Source organism: Vicugna pacos, unplaced genomic scaffold (assembly GCF_048564905.1).
Source record: "Vicugna pacos unplaced genomic scaffold, VicPac4 scaffold_19, whole genome shotgun sequence".
NCBI lineage: Eukaryota > Metazoa > Chordata > Mammalia > Artiodactyla > Camelidae > Vicugna > Vicugna pacos.
In genome coordinates this window covers 74372371-74394151 of record NW_027328740.1, presented here as the reverse complement: position 1 = coordinate 74394151, position 21781 = coordinate 74372371, and positions in this window count along the sequence as shown.

Below are 21781 nucleotides of genomic sequence, written 5' to 3'. Positions count from 1 at the left end.
TGTTGGCCACTGAAAAGAAACTTTGTGTTCCCTTCAAGCTAGGTGAAGGACGGCTTTCACACACACTTATCTCTCAGAACTGAGCATGTGGAGAGACGTTCGTTCATCCAGCACAAAGGGAACGGGTTGCAGGAGAAACCCTTTCTCTGGTTTCTCAGGCTGTTTCCTAGTGCCGGTTTGAAGTGCCTGCCGTTTTCACTGTAAAACCGAGTTGGAGCTTGTACCTCCCCATATATATGTATGGAGTGGAGTTGGCCACTGAATAGAAACTTTGTGTTCCCTTCAAGCTAGGTGAAGGACGGCTTTCACACACACTTATCTCTCAGAACTGAGCATGTGGAGAGACGTTCGTTCATCCAGCACAAAGGGAACGGGTTGCAGGAGAAACCCTTACTCTGGTTTCTCACTCGGTTTCCTAGTGCCGGTTTGAAGTGCCTGCCGTTTTCACTGTAAAACCGAGTTGGAGCTTGTACCTCCCCATATATATGTATGGAGTGGAGTTGGCAACTGAAAAGAAACTTTGTGTTCCCTTCAAGCTAGGTGAAGGACGGCTTTCACACACACTTATCTCTCAGAACTGAGCATGTGGAGAGACGTTCGTTCATCCAGCACAAAGGGAACGGGTTGCAGGAGAAACCCTTACTCTGGTTTCTCTGTCTGTTTCCTAGTGCCGGTTTGAAATGCCTGCCGTTTTCACTGTAAAACCGAGTTGGAGCTTGTACCTCCCCATATATATGTATGGAGTGGAGTTGGCAACTGAAAAGAAACTTTGTGTTCCCTTCAAGCTAGTTGAAGGACGGCTTTCACACACACTTATCTCTCAGAACTGAGCATGTGGAGAGACGTTCGTTCATCCAGCACAAAGGGAACGGGTTGCAGGAGAAACCCTTACTCTGGTTTCTCAGTCTGTTTCCTAGTGCCGGTTGGAAGTGCCTGCCGTTTTCACAGTAAAACAGAGTTGGAGCTTGTACCTCACCATATATATGTATGGAGTGGAGTTGGCCACAGAAAAGAAACTTTGTGTGCCCTTTAAGCTAGGTGAAGGACGGCTTTCACACACACTTATCTCTCAGAACTGAGCATGTGGAGAGACGTTCGTTCATCTAGCACAAAGGGAACGGGTTGCAGGAGAAACCCTTACTCTGGTTTCTCAGTCTGTTTCCTAGTGCCGGTTTGAAGTGCCTGCCGTTTTCACTGTAAAACCGAGTTGGAGCTTGTACCTCCCCATATATATGTATGGAGTGGAGTTGGCCACTGAAAAGAAACTTTGTGTTCCCTTCAAGCTAGGTGAAGGACGGCTTTCACACACACTTATCTCTCAGAACTGAGCATGTGGAGAGACGTTCGTTCATCCAGCACAAAGGGAACGGGTTGCAGGAGAAACCCTTACTCTGGTTTCTCAGTCTGTTTCCTAGTGCCGGTTTGAAGTGCCTGCCGTTTTCACTGTAAAACCGAGTTGGAGCTTGTACCTCCCCATATATATGTATGGAGTGGAGTTGGCCACTGAAAAGAAACTTTGTGTTCCCTTCAAGCTAGGTGAAGGACGGCTTTCACACACACTTATCTCTCAGAACTGAGCATGTGGAGAGACGTTCGTTCATCCAGCACAAAGGGAACGGGTTGCAGGAGAAACCCTTACTCTGGTTTCTCAGTCTGTTTCCTAGTGCCGGTTTGAAGTGCCTGCCGTTTTCACTGTAAAACCGAGTTGGAGCTTGTACCTCCCCATATATATGTATGGAGTGGAGTTGGCCACTGAAAAGAAACTTTGTGTTCCCTTCAAGCTAGGTGAAGGACGGCTTTCACACACACTTATCTCTCAGAACTGAGCATGTGGAGAGACGTTCGTTCATCCAGCACAAAGGGAACGGGTTGCAGGAGAAACCCTTACTCTGGATTCTCAGTCGGTTTCCTAGTGCCGGTTTGAAGTGCCTGCCGTTTTCACTGTAAAACCGAGTTGGAGCTTGTACCTCCCCATATATATGTATGGAGTGGAGTTGGCAACTGAAAAGAAACTTTGTGTTCCCTTCAAGCTAGGTGAAGGACGGCTTTCACACACACTTATCTCTCAGAACTGAGCATGTGGAGAGACGTTCGTTCATCCAGCACAAAGGGAACGGGTTGCAGGAGAAACCCTTTCTCTGGTTTCTCAGTCTGTTTCCTAGTGCCGGTTTGAAGTGCCTGCCGTTTTCACTGTAAAACCGAGTTGGAGCTTGTACCTCCCCATATATATGTATGGAGTGGAGTTGGCAACTGAAAAGAAACTTTGTGTTCCCTTCAAGCTAGGTGAAGGACGGCTTTCACACACACTTATCTCTCAGAACTGAGCATGTGGAGAGACGTTCGTTCATCCAGCACAAAGGGAACGGGTTGCAGGAGAAACCCTTACTCTGGTTTCTCTGTCTGTTTCCTAGTGCCGGTTTGAAGTGCCTGCCGTTTTCACTGTAAAACCGAGTTGGAGCTTGTACCTCCCCATATATATGTATGGAGTGGAGTTGGCAACTGAAAAGAAACTTTGTGTTCCCTTCAAGCTAGGTGAAGGACGGCTTTCACACACACTTATCTCTCAGAACTGAGCATGTGGAGAGACGTTCGTTCATCCAGCACAAAGGGAACGGGTTGCAGGAGAAACCCTTTCTCTGGTTTCTCAGGCTGTTTCCTAGTGCCGGTTTGAAGTGCCTGCCGTTTTCACTGTAAAACCGAGTTGGAGCTTGTACCTCCCCATATATATGTATGGAGTGGAGTTGGCCACTGAAAAGAAACTTTGTGTTCCCTTCAAGCTAGGTGAAGGACGGCTTTCACACACACTTATCTCTCAGAACTGAGCATGTGGAGAGACGTTCGTTCATCCAGCACAAAGGGAACGGGTTGCAGGAGAAACCCTTACTCTGGATTCTCACTCGGTTTCCTAGTGCCGGTTTGAAGTGCCTGCCGTTTTCACTGTAAAACCGAGTTGGAGCTTGTACCTCCCCATATATATGTATGGAGTGGAGTTGGCAACTGAAAAGAAACTTTGTGTTCCCTTCAAGCTAGGTGAAGGACGGCTTTCACACACACTTATCTCTCAGAACTGAGCATGTGGAGAGACGTTCGTTCATCCAGCACAAAGGGAACGGGTTGCAGGAGAAACCCTTACTCTGGTTTCTCTGTCTGTTTCCTAGTGCCGGTTTGAAGTGCCTGCCGTTTTCACTGTAAAACCGAGTTGGAGCTTGTACCTCCCCATATATATGTATGGAGTGGAGTTGGCAACTGAAAAGAAACTTTGTGTTCCCTTCAAGCTAGGTGAAGGACGGCTTTCACACACACTTATCTCTCAGAACTGAGCATGTGGAGAGACGTTCGTTCATCCAGCACAAAGGGAACGGGTTGCAGGAGAAACCCTTACTCTGGTTTCTCAGTCTGTTTCCTAGTGCCGGTTTGAAGTGCCTGCCGTTTTCACTGTAAAACCGAGTTGGAGCTTGTACCTCCCCATATATATGTATGGAGTGGAGTTGGCCACTGAAAAGAAACTTTGTGTTCCCTTCAAGCTAGGTGAAGGACGGCTTTCACACACACTTATCTCTCAGAACTGAGCATGTGGAGAGACGTTCGTTCATCCAGCACAAAGGGAACGGGTTGCAGGAGAAACCCTTTCTCTGGTTTCTCAGTCTGTTCCCTAGTGCCGGTTTGAAGTGCCTGCCGTTTTCACTGTAAAACCGAGTTGGAGCTTGTACCTCCCCATATATATGTATGGAGTGGAGTTGGCCACTGAAAAGAAACTTTGTGTTCCCTTCAAGCTAGGTGAAGGACGGCTTTCACACACACTTATCTCTCAGATCTGTGCATGTGGAAAGACATTCGTTCATCCAGCACAAAGGGAACGGGTTGCAGGAGAAACCCTTACTCTGGTTTCTCAGTCTGTTTCCTAGTGCCGGTTTGAAGTGCCTGCCGTTTTCGCTGTAAAACCGAGTTGGAGCTTGTACCTCCCCATATATAAGTATGGAGTGGAGTTGGCAACTGAAAAGAAACTTTGTGTTCCCTTCAAGCTAGGTGAAGGACGGCTTTCACACACACTTATCTCTCAGAACTGAGCATGTGGAGAGACGTTCGTTCATCCAGCACAAAGGGAACGGGTTGCAGGAGAAACCCTTACTCTGGTTTCTCAGTCTGTTTCCTAGTGCCGGTTTGAAGTGCCTGCCGTTTTCACTGTAAAACCGAGTTGGAGCTTGTACCTCCCCATATATATGTATGGAGTGGAGTTGGCAACTGAAAAGAAACTTTGTGTTCCCTTCAAGCTAGGTGAAGGACGGCTTTCACACACACTTATCTCTCAGAACTGAGCATGTGGAGAGACGTTCGTTCATCCAGCACAAAGGGAACGGGTTGCAGGAGAAACCCTTACTCTGGTTTCTCAGTCTGTTTCCTAGTGCCGGTTTGAAGTGCCTGCCGTTTTCACTGTAAAACCGAGTTGGAGCTTGTACCTCCCCGTATATATGTATGGAGTGGAGTTGGCCACTGAAAAGAAACTTTGTGTTCCCTTCAAGCTAGGTGAAGGACGGCTTTCACACACACTTATCTCTCAGAACTGAGCATGTGGAGAGACGTTCGTTCATCCAGCACAAAGGGAACGGGTTGCAGGAGAAACCCTTACTCTGGTTTCTCAGTCTGTTTCCTAGTGCCGGTTTGAAGTGCCTGCCGTTTTCACTGTAAAACCGAGTTGGAGCTTGTACCTCCCCGTATATATGTATGGAGTGGAGTTGGCCACTGAAAAGAAACTTTGTGTTCCCTTCAAGCTAGGTGAAGGACGGCTTTCACACACACTTATCTCTCAGAACTGAGCATGTGGAGAGACGTTCGTTCATCCAGCACAAAGGGAACGGGTTGCAGGAGAAACCCTTACTCTGGTTTCTCAGTCTGTTTCCTAGTGCCGGTTTGAAGTGCCTGCCGTTTTCACTGTAAAACCGAGTTGGAGCTTGTACCTCCCCATATATATGTATGGAGTGGAGTTGGCCACTGAAAAGAAACTTTGTGTTCCCTTCAAGCTAGGTGAAGGACGGCTTTCACACACACTTATCTCTCAGAACTGAGCATGTGGAGAGACGTTCGTTCATCCAGCACAAAGGGAACGGGTTGCAGGAGAAACCCTTTCTCTGGTTTCTCAGTCTGTTCCCTAGTGCCGGTTTGAAGTGCCTGCCGTTTTCACTGTAAAACCGAGTTGGAGCTTGTACCTCCCCATATATATGTATGGAGTGGAGTTGGCCACTGAAAAGAAACTTTGTGTTCCCTTCAAGCTAGGTGAAGGACGGCTTTCACACACACTTATCTCTCAGATCTGAGCATGTGGAAAGACATTCGTTCATCCAGCACAAAGGGAACGGGTTGCAGGAGAAACCCTTACTCTGGTTTCTCAGTCTGTTTCCTAGTGCCGGTTTGAAGTGCCTGCCGTTTTCACTGTAAAACCGAGTTGGAGCTTGTACCTCCCCATATATAAGTATGGAGTGGAGTTGGCAACTGAAAAGAAACTTTGTGTTCCCTTCAAGCTAGGTGAAGGACGGCTTTCACACACACTTATCTCTCAGAACTGAGCATGTGGAGAGACGTTCGTTCATCCAGCACAAAGGGAACGGGTTGCAGGAGAAACCCTTACTCTGGTTTCTCAGTCTGTTTCCTAGTGCCGGTTTGAAGTGCCTGCCGTTTTCACTGTAAAACCGAGTTGGAGCTTGTACCTCCCCATATATATGTATGGAGTGGAGTTGGCAACTGAAAAGAAACTTTGTGTTCCCTTCAAGCTAGGTGAAGGACGGCTTTCACACACACTTATCTCTCAGAACTGAGCATGTGGAGAGACGTTCGTTCATCCAGCACAAAGGGAACGGGTTGCAGGAGAAACCCTTACTCTGGTTTCTCAGTCTGTTTCCTAGTGCCGGTTTGAAGTGCCTGCCGTTTTCACTGTAAAACCGAGTTGGAGCTTGTACCTCCCCATATATATGTATGGAGTGGAGTTGGCCACTGAAAAGAAACTTTGTGTTCCCTTCAAGCTAGGTGAAGGACGGCTTTCACACACACTTATCTCTCAGAACTGAGCATGTGGAGAGACGTTCGTTCATCCAGCACAAAGGGAACGGGTTGCAGGAGAAACCCTTACTGTGGTTTCTCAGTCTGTTTTTCTAGTGCCGGTTTGAAGTGCCTGCCGTTTTCACTGTAAAACCGAGTTGGAGCTTGTACCTCCCCATATATATGTATGGAGTGGAGTTGGCAACTGAAAAGAAACTTTGTGTTCCCTTCAAGCTAGGTGAAGGACGGCTTTCACACACACTTATCTCTCAGAACTGAGCATGTGGAGAGACGTTCGTTCATCCAGCACAAAGGGAACGGGTTGCAGGAGAAACCCTTACTCTGGTTTCTCAGTCTGTTTCCTAGTGCCGGTTTGAAGTGCCTGCCGTTTTCACTGTAAAACCGAGTTGGAGCTTGTACCTCCCCATATATAAGTATGGAGTGGAGTTGGCAACTGAAAAGAAACTTTGTGTTCCCTTCAAGCTAGGTGAAGGACGGCTTTCACACACACTTATCTCTCAGAACTGAGCATGTGGAGAGACGTTCGTTCATCCAGCACAAAGGGAACGGGTTGCAGGAGAAACCCTTACTCTGGTTTCTCAGTCTGTTTCCTAGTGCCGGTTTGAAGTGCCTGCCGTTTTCACTGTAAAACCGAGTTGGAGCTTGTACTTCCCCATATATAAGTATGGAGTGGAGTTGGCAACTGAAAAGAAACTTTGTGTTCCCTTCAAGCTAGGTGAAGGACGGCTTTCACACACACTTATCTCTCAGAACTGAGCATGTGGAGAGACGTTCGTTCATCCAGCACAAAGGGAACGGGTTGCAGGAGAAACCCTTACTCTGGATTCTCAGTCTGTTTCCTAGTGCCGGTTTGAAGTGCCTGCCGTTTTCACTGTAAAACCGAGTTGGAGCTTGTACCTCCCCATATATAAGTATGGAGTGGAGTTGGCAACTGAAGAGAAACTTTGTGTTCCCTTCAAGCTAGGTGAAGGACAGCTTTCACACACACTTATCTCTCAGAACTGAGCATGTGGAGAGACGTTCGTTCATCCAGCACAAAGGGAACGGGTTGCAGGAGAAACCCTTACTCTGGTTTCTCAGTCTGTTTCCTAGTGCCGGTTTGAAGTGCCTGCCGTTTTCACTGTAAAACCGAGTTGCAGCTTGTACCTCCCCATATATATATATGGAGTGGGGTTTGCAACTGAAAAGAAATTTTGTGTTCCCTTCAAGCTAGGTGAAGTTCGGCTTTCACACACACTTATCTCTCAGAACTGAGTATGTGGAGAGACCTTCGTTCATCCAGCACAAAGGCAACGGGTTGCAGGAGAAACCCTTACTCTGGTTTCTCAGTCTGTTTCCTAGCGCCGGTTTGAAGTGCCTGCCGTTTTCACTGTAAAACCGAGTTGGAGCTTGTACCTCCCCATATATATGTATGGAGTGGAGTTGGCAACTGAAAAGAAATTTTGTGTTCCCTTCAAGCTAGGTGAAGGACGGCTTTCACAGACACTTATCTCTCAGACATGAGCATGTTGAGAGACGTTCGTTCATCCAGCACAAAAGGAACGGGTTGCAGGAGAAACCCTTACTCTGGTTTCTCAGTCGGTTTCCTAGTGCCGGTTTGAAGTGCCTGCCGTTTTCACTGTAAAACCGAGTTGGAGCTTGAACCTCCCCATATATATGTATGGAGTGGAGTTGGCCACTGAAAAGAAACTTTGTGTTCCCTTCAAGCTAGGTGAAGGACGGCTTTCACACACACTTATCTCTCAGAACTGAGCATGTGGAGAGACGTTCGTTCATCCAGCACAAAGGGAACGGGTTGCAGGAGAAACCCTTACTCTGGATTCTCAGTCGGTTTCCTAGTGCCGGTTTGAAGTGCCTGCCGTTTTCACTGTAAAACCGAGTTGGAGCTTGTACCTCCCCATATATATGTATGGAGTCGAGTTGGCAACTGAAAAGAAACTTTGTGTTCCCTTCAAGCTAGGTGAAGGACGGCTTTCACACACACTTATCTCTCAGAACTGAGCATGTGGAGAGACGTTCGTTCATCCAGCACAAAGGGAACGGGTTGCAGGAGAAACCCTTTCTCTGGTTTCTCAGGCTGTTTCCTAGTGCCGGTTTGAAGTGCCTGCCGTTTTCACTGTAAAACCGAGTTGGAGCTTGTACCTCCCCATATATATGTATGGAGTGGAGTTGGCCACTGAAAAGAAACTTTGTGTTCCCTTCAAGCTAGGTGAAGGACGGCTTTCACACACACTTATCTCTCAGAACTGAGCATGTGGAGAGACGTTCGTTCATCCAGCACAAAGGGAACGGGTTGCAGGAGAAACCCTTACTCTGGATTCTCACTCGGTTTCCTAGTGCCGGTTTGAAGTGCCTGCCGTTTTCACTGTAAAACCGAGTTGGAGCTTGTACCTCCCCATATATATGTATGGAGTGGAGTTGGCCACTGAAAAGAAACTTTGTGTTCCCTTCAAGCTAGGTGAAGGACGGCTTTCACACACACTTATCTCTCAGAACTGAGCATGTGGAGAGACGTTCGTTCATCCAGCACAAAGGGAACGGGTTGCAGGAGAAACCCTTTCTCTGGTTTCTCAGTCTGTTCCCTAGTGCCGGTTTGAAGTGCCTGCCGTTTTCACTGTAAAACCGAGTTGGAGCTTGTACCTCCCCATATATATGTATGGAGTGGAGTTGGCCACTGAAAAGAAACTTTGTGTTCCCTTCAAGCTAGGTGAAGGACGGCTTTCACACACACTTATCTCTCAGATCTGAGCATGTGGAAAGACATTCGTTCATCCAGCACAAAGGGAACGGGTTGCAGGAGAAACCCTTACTCTGGTTTCTCAGTCTGTTTCCTAGTGCCGGTTTGAAGTGCCTGCCGTTTTCGCTGTAAAACCGAGTTGGAGCTTGTACCTCCCCATATATAAGTATGGAGTGGAGTTGGCAACTGAAAAGAAACTTTGTGTTCCCTTCAAGCTAGGTGAAGGACGGCTTTCACACACACTTATCTCTCAGATCTGAGCATGTGGAAAGACATTCGTTCATCCAGCACAAAGGGAACGGGTTGCAGGAGAAACCCTTACTCTGGTTTCTCAGTCTGTTTCCTAGTGCCGGTTTGAAGTGCCTGCCGTTTTCGCTGTAAAACCGAGTTGGAGCTTGTACCTCCCCATATATAAGTATGGAGTGGAGTTGGCAACTGAAAAGAAACTTTGTGTTCCCTTCAAGCTAGGTGAAGGACGGCTTTCACACACACTTATCTCTCAGAACTGAGCATGTGGAGAGACGTTCGTTCATCCAGCACAAAGGGAACGGGTTGCAGGAGAAACCCTTACTCTGGTTTCTCAGTCTGTTTCCTAGTGCCGGTTTGAAGTGCCTGCCGTTTTCACTGTAAAACCGAGTTGGAGCTTGTACCTCCCCATATATATGTATGGAGTGGAGTTGGCAACTGAAAAGAAACTTTGTGTTCCCTTCAAGCTAGGTGAAGGACGGCTTTCACACACACTTATCTCTCAGAACTGAGCATGTGGAGAGACGTTCGTTCATCCAGCACAAAGGGAACGGGTTGCAGGAGAAACCCTTACTCTGGTTTCTCAGTCTGTTTCCTAGTGCCGGTTTGAAGTGCCTGCCGTTTTCACTGTAAAACCGAGTTGGAGCTTGTACCTCCCCGTATATATGTATGGAGTGGAGTTGGCCACTGAAAAGAAACTTTGTGTTCCCTTCAAGCTAGGTGAAGGACGGCTTTCACACACACTTATCTCTCAGAACTGAGCATGTGGAGAGACGTTCGTTCATCCAGCACAAAGGGAACGGGTTGCAGGAGAAACCCTTACTGTGGTTTCTCAGTCTGTTTTTCTAGTGCCGGTTTGAAGTGCCTGCCGTTTTCACTGTAAAACCGAGTTGGAGCTTGTACCTCCCCATATATATGTATGGAGTGGAGTTGGCAACTGAAAAGAAACTTTGTGTTCCCTTCAAGCTAGATGAAGGACGGCTTTCACACACACTTATCTCTCAGAACTGAGCATGTGGAGAGACGTTCGTTCATCCAGCACAAAGGGAACGGGTTGCAGGAGAAACCCTTACTCTGGTTTCTCAGTCTGTTTCCTAGTGCCGGTTTGAAGTGCCTGCCGTTTTCACTGTAAAACCGAGTTGGAGCTTGTACCTCCCCATATATAAGTATGGAGTGGAGTTGGCAACTGAAAAGAAACTTTGTGTTCCCTTCAAGCTAGGTGAAGGACGGCTTTCACACACACTTATCTCTCAGAACTGAGCATGTGGAGAGACGTTCGTTCATCCAGCACAAAGGGAACGGGTTGCAGGAGAAACCCTTACTCTGGTTTCTCAGTCTGTTTCCTAGTGCCGGTTTGAAGTGCCTGCCGTTTTCACTGTAAAACCGAGTTGGAGCTTGTACTTCCCCATATATAAGTATGGAGTGGAGTTGGCAACTGAAAAGAAACTTTGTGTTCCCTTCAAGCTAGGTGAAGGACGGCTTTCACACACACTTATCTCTCAGAACTGAGCATGTGGAGAGACGTTCGTTCATCCAGCACAAAGGGAACGGGTTGCAGGAGAAACCCTTACTCTGGATTCTCAGTCTGTTTCCTAGTGCCGGTTTGAAGTGCCTGCCGTTTTCACTGTAAAACCGAGTTGGAGCTTGTACCTCCCCATATATAAGTATGGAGTGGAGTTGGCAACTGAAAAGAAACTTTGTGTTCCCTTCAAGCTAGGTGAAGGACAGCTTTCACACACACTTATCTCTCAGAACTGAGCATGTGGAGAGACGTTCGTTCATCCAGCACAAAGGGAACGGGTTGCAGGAGAAACCCTTACTCTGGTTTCTCAGTCTGTTTCCTAGTGCCGGTTTGAAGTGCCTGCCGTTTTCACTGTAAAACCGAGTTGCAGCTTGTACCTCCCCATATATATATATGGAGTGGGGTTTGCAACTGAAAAGAAATTTTGTGTTCCCTTCAAGCTAGGTGAAGTTCGGCTTTCACACACACTTATCTCTCAGAACTGAGTATGTGGAGAGACCTTCGTTCATCCAGCACAAAGGCAACGGGTTGCAGGAGAAACCCTTACTCTGGTTTCTCAGTCTGTTTCCTAGCGCCGGTTTGAAGTGCCTGCCGTTTTCACTGTAAAACCGAGTTGGAGCTTGTACCTCCCCATATATATGTATGGAGTGGAGTTGGCAACTGAAAAGAAATTTTGTGTTCCCTTCAAGCTAGGTGAAGGACGGCTTTCACAGACACTTATCTCTCAGACATGAGCATGTTGAGAGACGTTCGTTCATCCAGCACAAAAGGAACGGGTTGCAGGAGAAACCCTTACTCTGGTTTCTCAGTCGGTTTCCTAGTGCCGGTTTGAAGTGCCTGCCGTTTTCACTGTAAAACCGAGTTGGAGCTTGTACCTCCCCATATATATGTATGGAGTGGAGTTGGCCACTGAAAAGAAACTTTGTGTTCCCTTCAAGCTAGGTGAAGGACGGCTTTCACACACACTTATCTCTCAGAACTGAGCATGTGGAGAGACGTTCGTTCATCCAGCACAAAGGGAACGGGTTGCAGGAGAAACCCTTACTCTGGATTCTCAGTCGGTTTCCTAGTGCCGGTTTGAAGTGCCTGCCGTTTTCACTGTAAAACCGAGTTGGAGCTTGTACCTCCCCATATATATGTATGGAGTGGAGTTGGCAACTGAAAAGAAACTTTGTGTTCCCTTCAAGCTAGGTGAAGGACGGCTTTCACACACACTTATCTCTCAGAACTGAGCATGTGGAGAGACGTTCGTTCATCCAGCACAAAGGGAACGGGTTGCAGGAGAAACCCTTTCTCTGGTTTCTCAGGCTGTTTCCTAGTGCCGGTTTGAAGTGCCTGCCGTTTTCACTGTAAAACCGAGTTGGAGCTTGTACCTCCCCATATATATGTATGGAGTGGAGTTGGCCACTGAAAAGAAACTTTGTGTTCCCTTCAAGCTAGGTGAAGGACGGCTTTCACACACACTTATCTCTCAGAACTGAGCATGTGGAGAGACGTTCGTTCATCCAGCACAAAGGGAACGGGTTGCAGGAGAAACCCTTACTCTGGATTCTCACTCGGTTTCCTAGTGCCGGTTTGAAGTGCCTGCCGTTTTCACTGTAAAACCGAGTTGGAGCTTGTACCTCCCCATATATATGTATGGAGTGGAGTTGGCAACTGAAAAGAAACTTTGTGTTCCCTTCAAGCTAGGTGAAGGACGGCTTTCACACACACTTATCTCTCAGAACTGAGCATGTGGAGAGACGTTCGTTCATCCAGCACAAAGGGAACGGGTTGCAGGAGAAACCCTTACTCTGGTTTCTCTGTCTGTTTCCTAGTGCCGGTTTGAAGTGCCTGCCGTTTTCACTGTAAAACCGAGTTGGAGCTTGTACCTCCCCATATATATGTATGGAATGGAGTTGGCAACTGAAAAGAAACTTTGTGTTCCCTTCAAGCTAGTTGAAGGACGGCTTTCACACACACTTATCTCTCAGAACTGAGCATGTGGAGAGACGTTCGTTCATCCAGCACAAAGGGAACGGGTTGCAGGAGAAACCCTTACTCTGGTTTCTCAGTCTGTTTCCTAGTGCCGGTTGGAAGTGCCTGCCGTTTTCACAGTAAAACAGAGTTGGAGCTTGTACCTCACCATATATATGTATGGAGTGGAGTTGGCCACAGAAAAGAAACTTTGTGTGCCCTTTAAGCTAGGTGAAGGACGGCTTTCACACACACTTATCTCTCAGAACTGAGCATGTGGAGAGACGTTCGTTCATCTAGCACAAAGGGAACGGGTTGCAGGAGAAACCCTTACTCTGGTTTCTCAGTCTGTTTCCTAGTGCCGGTTTGAAGTGCCTGCCGTTTTCACTGTAAAACCGAGTTGGAGCTTGTACCTCCCCATATATATGTATGGAGTGGAGTTGGCCACTGAAAAGAAACTTTGTGTTCCCTTCAAGCTAGGTGAAGGACGGCTTTCACACACACTTATCTCTCAGAACTGAGCATGTGGAGAGACGTTCGTTCATCCAGCACAAAGGGAACGGGTTGCAGGAGAAACCCTTACTCTGGATTCTCAGTCGGTTTCCTAGTGCCGGTTTGAAGTGCCTGCCGTTTTCACTGTAAAACCGAGTTGGAGCTTGTACCTCCCCATATATATGTATGGAGTGGAGTTGGCAACTGAAAAGAAACTTTGTGTTCCCTTCAAGCTAGGTGAAGGACGGCTTTCACACACACTTATCTCTCAGAACTGAGCATGTGGAGAGACGTTCGTTCATCCAGCACAAAGGGAACGGGTTGCAGGAGAAACCCTTTCTCTGGTTTCTCAGGCTGTTTCCTAGTGCCGGTTTGAAGTGCCTGCCGTTTTCACTGTAAAACCGAGTTGGAGCTTGTACCTCCCCATATATATGTATGGAGTGGAGTTGGCCACTGAAAAGAAACTTTGTGTTCCCTTCAAGCTAGGTGAAGGACGGCTTTCACACACACTTATCTCTCAGAACTGAGCATGTGGAGAGACGTTCGTTCATCCAGCACAAAGGGAACGGGTTGCAGGAGAAACCCTTTCTCTGGTTTCTCAGTCTGTTTCCTAGTGCCGGTTTGAAGTGCCTGCCGTTTTCACTGTAAAACCGAGTTGGAGCTTGTACCTCCCCATATATATGTATGGAGTGGAGTTGGCAACTGAAAAGAAACTTTGTGTTCCCTTCAAGCTAGGTGAAGGACGGCTTTCACACACACTTATCTCTCAGAACTGAGCATGTGGAGAGACGTTCGTTCATCCAGCACAAAGGGAACGGGTTGCAGGAGAAACCCTTACTGTGGTTTCTCAGTCTGTTTTTCTAGTGCCGGTTTGAAGTGCCTGCCGTTTTCACTGTAAAACCGAGTTGGAGCTTGTACCTCCCCATATATATGTATGGAGTGGAGTTGGCAACTGAAAAGAAACTTTGTGTTCCCTTCAAGCTAGATGAAGGACGGCTTTCACACACACTTATCTCTCAGAACTGAGCATGTGGAGAGACGTTCGTTCATCCAGCACAAAGGGAACGGGTTGCAGGAGAAACCCTTACTCTGGTTTCTCAGTCTGTTTCCTAGTGCCGGTTTGAAGTGCCTGCCGTTTTCACTGTAAAACCGAGTTGGAGCTTGTACCTCCCCATATATAAGTATGGAGTGGAGTTGGCAACTGAAAAGAAACTTTGTGTTCCCTTCAAGCTAGGTGAAGGACGGCTTTCACACACACTTATCTCTCAGAACTGAGCATGTGGAGAGACGTTCGTTCATCCAGCACAAAGGGAACGGGTTGCAGGAGAAACCCTTACTCTGGTTTCTCAGTCTGTTTCCTAGTGCCGGTTTGAAGTGCCTGCCGTTTTCACTGTAAAACCGAGTTGGAGCTTGTACTTCCCCATATATAAGTATGGAGTGGAGTTGGCAACTGAAAAGAAACTTTGTGTTCCCTTCAAGCTAGGTGAAGGACGGCTTTCACACACACTTATCTCTCAGAACTGAGCATGTGGAGAGACGTTCGTTCATCCAGCACAAAGGGAACGGGTTGCAGGAGAAACCCTTACTCTGGATTCTCAGTCTGTTTCCTAGTGCCGGTTTGAAGTGCCTGCCGTTTTCACTGTAAAACCGAGTTGGAGCTTGTACCTCCCCATATATAAGTATGGAGTGGAGTTGGCAACTGAAAAGAAACTTTGTGTTCCCTTCAAGCTAGGTGAAGGACAGCTTTCACACACACTTATCTCTCAGAACTGAGCATGTGGAGAGACGTTCGTTCATCCAGCACAAAGGGAACGGGTTGCAGGAGAAACCCTTACTCTGGTTTCTCAGTCTGTTTCCTAGTGCCGGTTTGAAGTGCCTGCCGTTTTCACTGTAAAACCGAGTTGCAGCTTGTACCTCCCCATATATATATATGGAGTGGGGTTTGCAACTGAAAAGAAATTTTGTGTTCCCTTCAAGCTAGGTGAAGTTCGGCTTTCACACACACTTATCTCTCAGAACTGAGTATGTGTAGAGACCTTCGTTCATCCAGCACAAAGGCAACGGGTTGCAGGAGAAACCCTTACTCTGGTTTCTCAGTCTGTTTCCTAGCGCCGGTTTGAAGTGCCTGCCGTTTTCACTGTAAAACCGAGTTGGAGCTTGTACCTCCCCATATATATGTATGGAGTGGAGTTGGCAACTGAAAAGAAATTTTGTGTTCCCTTCAAGCTAGGTGAAGGACGGCTTTCACAGACACTTATCTCTCAGACATGAGCATGTTGAGAGACGTTCGTTCATCCAGCACAAAAGGAACGGGTTGCAGGAGAAACCCTTACTCTGGTTTCTCAGTCGGTTTCCTAGTGCCGGTTTGAAGTGCCTGCCGTTTTCACTGTAAAACCGAGTTGGAGCTTGTACCTCCCCATATATATGTATGGAGTGGAGTTGGCCACTGAAAAGAAACTTTGTGTTCCCTTCAAGCTAGGTGAAGGACGGCTTTCACACACACTTATCTCTCAGAACTGAGCATGTGGAGAGACGTTCGTTCATCCAGCACAAAGGGAACGGGTTGCAGGAGAAACCCTTACTCTGGATTCTCAGTCGGTTTCCTAGTGCCGGTTTGAAGTGCCTGCCGTTTTCACTGTAAAACCGAGTTGGAGCTTGTACCTCCCCATATATATGTATGGAGTGGAGTTGGCAACTGAAAAGAAACTTTGTGTTCCCTTCAAGCTAGGTGAAGGACGGCTTTCACACACACTTATCTCTCAGAACTGAGCATGTGGAGAGACGTTCGTTCATCCAGCACAAAGGGAACGGGTTGCAGGAGAAACCCTTTCTCTGGTTTCTCAGGCTGTTTCCTAGTGCCGGTTTGAAGTGCCTGCCGTTTTCACTGTAAAACCGAGTTGGAGCTTGTACCTCCCCATATATATGTATGGAGTGGAGTTGGCCACTGAAAAGAAACTTTGTGTTCCCTTCAAGCTAGGTGAAGGACGGCTTTCACACACACTTATCTCTCAGAACTGAGCATGTGGAGAGACGTTCGTTCATCCAGCACAAAGGGAACGGGTTGCAGGAGAAACCCTTACTCTGGATTCTCACTCGGTTTCCTAGTGCCGGTTTGAAGTGCCTGCCGTTTTCACTGTAAAACCGAGTTGGAGCTTGTACCTCCCCATATATATGTATGGAGTGGAGTTGGCAACTGAAAAGAAACTTTGTGTTCCCTTCAAGCTAGGTGAAGGACGGCTTTCACACACACTTATCTCTCAGAACTGAGCATGTGGAGAGACGTTCGTTCATCCAGCACAAAGGGAACGGGTTGCAGGAGAAACCCTTACTCTGGTTTCTCTGTCTGTTTCCTAGTGCCGGTTTGAAGTGCCTGCCGTTTTCACTGTAAAACCGAGTTGGAGCTTGTACCTCCCCATATATATGTATGGAGTGGAGTTGGCAACTGAAAAGAAACTTTGTGTTCCCTTCAAGCTAGTTGAAGGACGGCTTTCACACACACTTATCTCTCAGAACTGAGCATGTGGAGAGACGTTCGTTCATCCAGCACAAAGGGAACGGGTTGCAGGAGAAACCCTTACTCTGGTTTCTCAGTCTGTTTCCTAGTGCCGGTTGGAAGTGCCTGCCGTTTTCACAGTAAAACAGAGTTGGAGCTTGTACCTCACCATATATATGTATGGAGTGGAGTTGGCCACAGAAAAGAAACTTTGTGTGCCCTTTAAGCTAGGTGAAGGACGGCTTTCACACACACTTATCTCTCAGAACTGAGCATGTGGAGAGACGTTCGTTCATCTAGCACAAAGGGAACGGGTTGCAGGAGAAACCCTTACTCTGGTTTCTCAGTCTGTTTCCTAGTGCCGGTTTGAAGTGCCTGCCGTTTTCACTGTAAAACCGAGTTGGAGCTTGTACCTCCCCATATATATGTATGGAGTGGAGTTGGCAACTGAAAAGAAACTTTGTGTTCCCTTCAAGCTAGGTGAAGGACGGCTTTCACACACACTTATCTCTCAGAACTGAGCATGTGGAGAGACGTTCGTTCATCCAGCACAAAGGGAACGGGTTGCAGGAGAAACCCTTACTCTGGTTTCTCAGTCTGTTTCCTAGTGCCGGTTTGAAGTGCCTGCCGTTTTCACTGTAAAACCGAGTTGGAGCTTGTACCTCCCCATATATATGTATGGAGTGGAGTTGGCCACTGAAAAGAAACTTTGTGTTCCCTTCAAGCTAGGTGAAGGACGGCTTCACACACACTTATCTCTCAGAACTGAGCATGTGGAGAGACGTTCGTTCATCCAGCACAAAGGGAACGGGTTGCAGGAGAAACCCTTACTCTGGTTTCTCAGTCTGTTTCCTAGTGCCGGTTTGAAGTGCCTGCCGTTTTCACTGTAAAACCGAGTTGGAGCTTGTACCTCCCCATATATATGTATGGAGTGGAGTTGGCCACTGAAAAGAAACTTTGTGTTCCCTTCAAGCTAGGTGAAGGACGGCTTTCACACACACTTATCTCTCAGAACTGAGCATGTGGAGAGACGTTCGTTCATCCAGCACAAAGGGAACGGGTTGCAGGAGAAACCCTTACTCTGGATTCTCAGTCGGTTTCCTAGTGCCGGTTTGAAGTGCCTGCCGTTTTCACTGTAAAACCGAGTTGGAGCTTGTACCTCCCCATATATATGTATGGAGTGGAGTTGGCAACTGAAAAGAAACTTTGTGTTCCCTTCAAGCTAGGTGAAGGACGGCTTTCACACACACTTATCTCTCAGAACTGAGCATGTGGAGAGACGTTCGTTCATCCAGCACAAAGGGAACGGGTTGCAGGAGAAACCCTTTCTCTGGTTTCTCAGTCTGTTTCCTAGTGCCGGTTTGAAGTGCCTGCCGTTTTCACTGTAAAACCGAGTTGGAGCTTGTACCTCCCCATATATATGTATGGAGTGGAGTTGGCAACTGAAAAGAAACTTTGTGTTCCCTTCAAGCTAGGTGAAGGACGGCTTTCACACACACTTATCTCTCAGAACTGAGCATGTGGAGAGACGTTCGTTCATCCAGCACAAAGGGAACGGGTTGCAGGAGAAACCCTTACTCTGGTTTCTCAGTCTGTTTCCTAGTGCCGGTTGGAAGTGCCTGCCGTTTTCACAGTAAAACAGAGTTGGAGCTTGTACCTCACCATATATATGTATGGAGTGGAGTTGGCCACAGAAAAGAAACTTTGTGTGCCCTTTAAGCTAGGTGAAGGACGGCTTTCACACACACTTATCTCTCAGAACTGAGCATGTGGAGAGACGTTCGTTCATCTAGCACAAAGGGAACGGGTTGCAGGAGAAACCCTTACTCTGGTTTCTCAGTCTGTTTCCTAGTGCCGGTTTGAAGTGCCTGCCGTTTTCACTGTAAAACCGAGTTGGAGCTTGTACCTCCCCATATATATGTATGGAGTGGAGTTGGCAACTGAAAAGAAACTTTGTGTTCCCTTCAAGCTAGGTGAAGGACGGCTTTCACACACACTTATCTCTCAGAACTGAGCATGTGGAGAGACGTTCGTTCATCCAGCACAAAGGGAACGGGTTGCAGGAGAAACCCTTACTCTGGTTTCTCAGTCTGTTTCCTAGTGCCGGTTTGAAGTGCCTGCCGTTTTCACTGTAAAACCGAGTTGGAGCTTGTACCTCCCCATATATATGTATGGAGTGGAGTTGGCCACTGAAAAGAAACTTTGTGTTCCCTTCAAGCTAGGTGAAGGACGGCTTTCACACACACTTATCTCTCAGAACTGAGCATGTGGAGAGACGTTCGTTCATCCAGCACAAAGGGAACGGGTTGCAGGAGAAACCCTTACTCTGGTTTCTCAGTCTGTTTCCTAGTGCCGGTTTGAAGTGCCTGCCGTTTTCACTGTAAAACCGAGTTGGAGCTTGTACCTCCCCATATATATGTATGGAGTGGAGTTGGCCACTGAAAAGAAACTTTGTGTTCCCTTCAAGCTAGGTGAAGGACGGCTTTCACACACACTTATCTCTCAGAACTGAGCATGTGGAGAGACGTTCGTTCATCCAGCACAAAGGGAACGGGTTGCAGGAGAAACCCTTACTCTGGATTCTCAGTCGGTTTCCTAGTGCCGGTTTGAAGTGCCTGCCGTTTTCACTGTAAAACCGAGTTGGAGCTTGTACCTCCCCATATATATGTATGGAGTGGAGTTGGCAACTGAAAAGAAACTTTGTGTTCCCTTCAAGCTAGGTGAAGGACGGCTTTCACACACACTTATCTCTCAGAACTGAGCATGTGGAGAGACGTTCGTTCATCCAGCACAAAGGGAACGGGTTGCAGGAGAAACCCTTTCTCTGGTTTCTCAGTCTGTTTCCTAGTGCCGGTTTGAAGTGCCTGCCGTTTTCACTGTAAAACCGAGTTGGAGCTTGTACCTCCCCATATATATGTATGGAGTGGAGTTGGCAACTGAAAAGAAACTTTGTGTTCCCTTCAAGCTAGGTGAAGGACGGCTTTCACACACACTTATCTCTCAGAACTGAGCATGTGGAGAGACGTTCGTTCATCCAGCACAAAGGGAACGGGTTGCAGGAGAAACCCTTACTCTGGTTTCTCAGTCTGTTTCCTAGTGCCGGTTTGAAGTGCCTGCGTTTTCACTGTAAAACCGAGTTGGAGCTTGTACCTCCCCATATATATGTATGGAGTGGAGTTGGCCACTGAAAAGAAACTTTGTGTTCCCTTCAAGCTAGGTGAAGGACGGCTTTCACACACACTTATCTCTCAGAACTGAGCATGTGGAGAGACGTTCGTTCATCCAGCACAAAGGGAACGGGTTGCAGGAGAAACCCTTACTCTGGATTCTCAGTCGGTTTCCTAGTGCCGGTTTGAAGTGCCTGCCGTTTTCACTGTAAAACCGAGTTGGAGCTTGTACCTCCCCATATATATGTATGGAGTGGAGTTGGCAACTGAAAAGAAACTTTGTGTTCCCTTCAAGCTAGGTGAAGGACGGCTTTCACACACACTTATCTCTCAGAACTGAGCATGTGGAGAGACGTTCGTTCATCCAGCACAAAGGGAACGGGTTGCAGGAGAAACCCTTTCTCTGGTTTCTCAGGCTGTTTCCTAGTGCCGGTTTGAAGTGCCTGCCGTTTTCACTGTAAAACCGAGTTGGAGCTTGTACCTCCCCATATATATGTATGGAGTGGAGTTGGCCACTGAAAAGAAACTTTGTGTTCCCTTCAAGCTAGGTGAAGGACGGCTTTCACACACACTTATCTCTCAGAACTGAGCATGTGGAGAGACGTTCGTTCATCCAGCACAAAGGGAACGGGTTGCAGGAGAAACCCTTACTCTGGATTCTCACTCGGTTTCCTAGTGCCGGTTTGAAGTGCCTGCCGTTTTCACTGTAAAACCGAGTTGGAGCTTGTACCTCCCCATATATATGTATGGAGTGGAGTTGGCAACTGAAAAGAAACTTTGTGTTCCCTTCAAGCTAGGTGAAGGACGGCTTTCACACACACTTATCTCTCAGAACTGAGCATGTGGAGAGACGTTCGTTCATCCAGCACAAAGGGAACGGGTTGCAGGAGAAACCCTTACTCTGGTTTCTCTGTCTGTTTCCTAGTGCCGGTTTGAAGTGCCTGCCGTTTTCACTGTAAAACCGAGTTGGAGCTTGTACCTCCCCATATATATGTATGGAGTGGAGTTGGCAACTGAAAAGAAACTTTGTGTTCCCTTCAAGCTAGGTGAAGGACGGCTTTCACACACACTTATCTCTCAGAACTGAGCATGTGGAGAGACGTTCGTTCATCCAGCACAAAGGGAACGGGTTGCAGGAGAAACCCTTACTCTGGTTTCTCAGTCTGTTTCCTAGAGCCGGTTTGAAGTGCCTGCCGTTTTCACTGTAAAACCGAGTTGGAGCTTGTACCTCACCATATATATGTATGGAGTGGAGTTGGCCACAGAAAAGAAACTTTGTGTGCCCTTCAAGCTAGGTGAAGGACGGCTTTCACACACACTTATCTCTCAGAACTGAGCATGTGGAGAGACGTTCGTTCATCTAGCACAAAGGGAACGGGTTGCAGGAGAAACCCTTACTCTGGTTTCTCAGTCTGTTTCCTAGTGCCGGTTTGAAGTGCCTGCCGTTTTCACTGTAAAACCGAGTTGGAGCTTGTACCTCCCCATATATATGTATGGAGTGGAGTTGGCAACTGAAAAGAAACTTTGTGTTCCCTTCAAGCTAGGTGAAGGACGGCTTTCACACACACTTATCTCTCAGAACTGAGCATGTGGAGAGACGTTCGTTCATCCAGCACAAAGGGAACGGGTTGCAGGAGAAACCCTTACTCTGGATTCTCACTCGGTTTCCTAGTGCCGGTTTGAAGTGCCTGCCGTTTTCACTGTAAAACCGAGTTGGAGCTTGTACCTCCCCATATATATGTATGGAGTGGAGTTGGCAACTGAAAAGAAACTTTGTGTTCCCTTCAAGCTAGGTGAAGGACGGCTTTCACACACACTTATCTCTCAGAACTGAGCATGTGGAGAGACGTTCGTTCATCCAGCACAAAGGGAACGGGTTGCAGGAGAAACCCTTACTCTGGTTTCTCTGTCTGTTTCCTAGTGCCGGTTTGAAGTGCCTGCCGTTTTCACTGTAAAACCGAGTTGGAGCTTGTACCTCCCCATATATATGTATGGAGTGGAGTTGGCAACTGAAAAGAAACTTTGTGTTCCCTTCAAGCTAGTTGAAGGACGGCTTTCACACACACTTATCTCTCAGAACTGAGCATGTGGAGAGACGTTCGTTCATCCAGCACAAA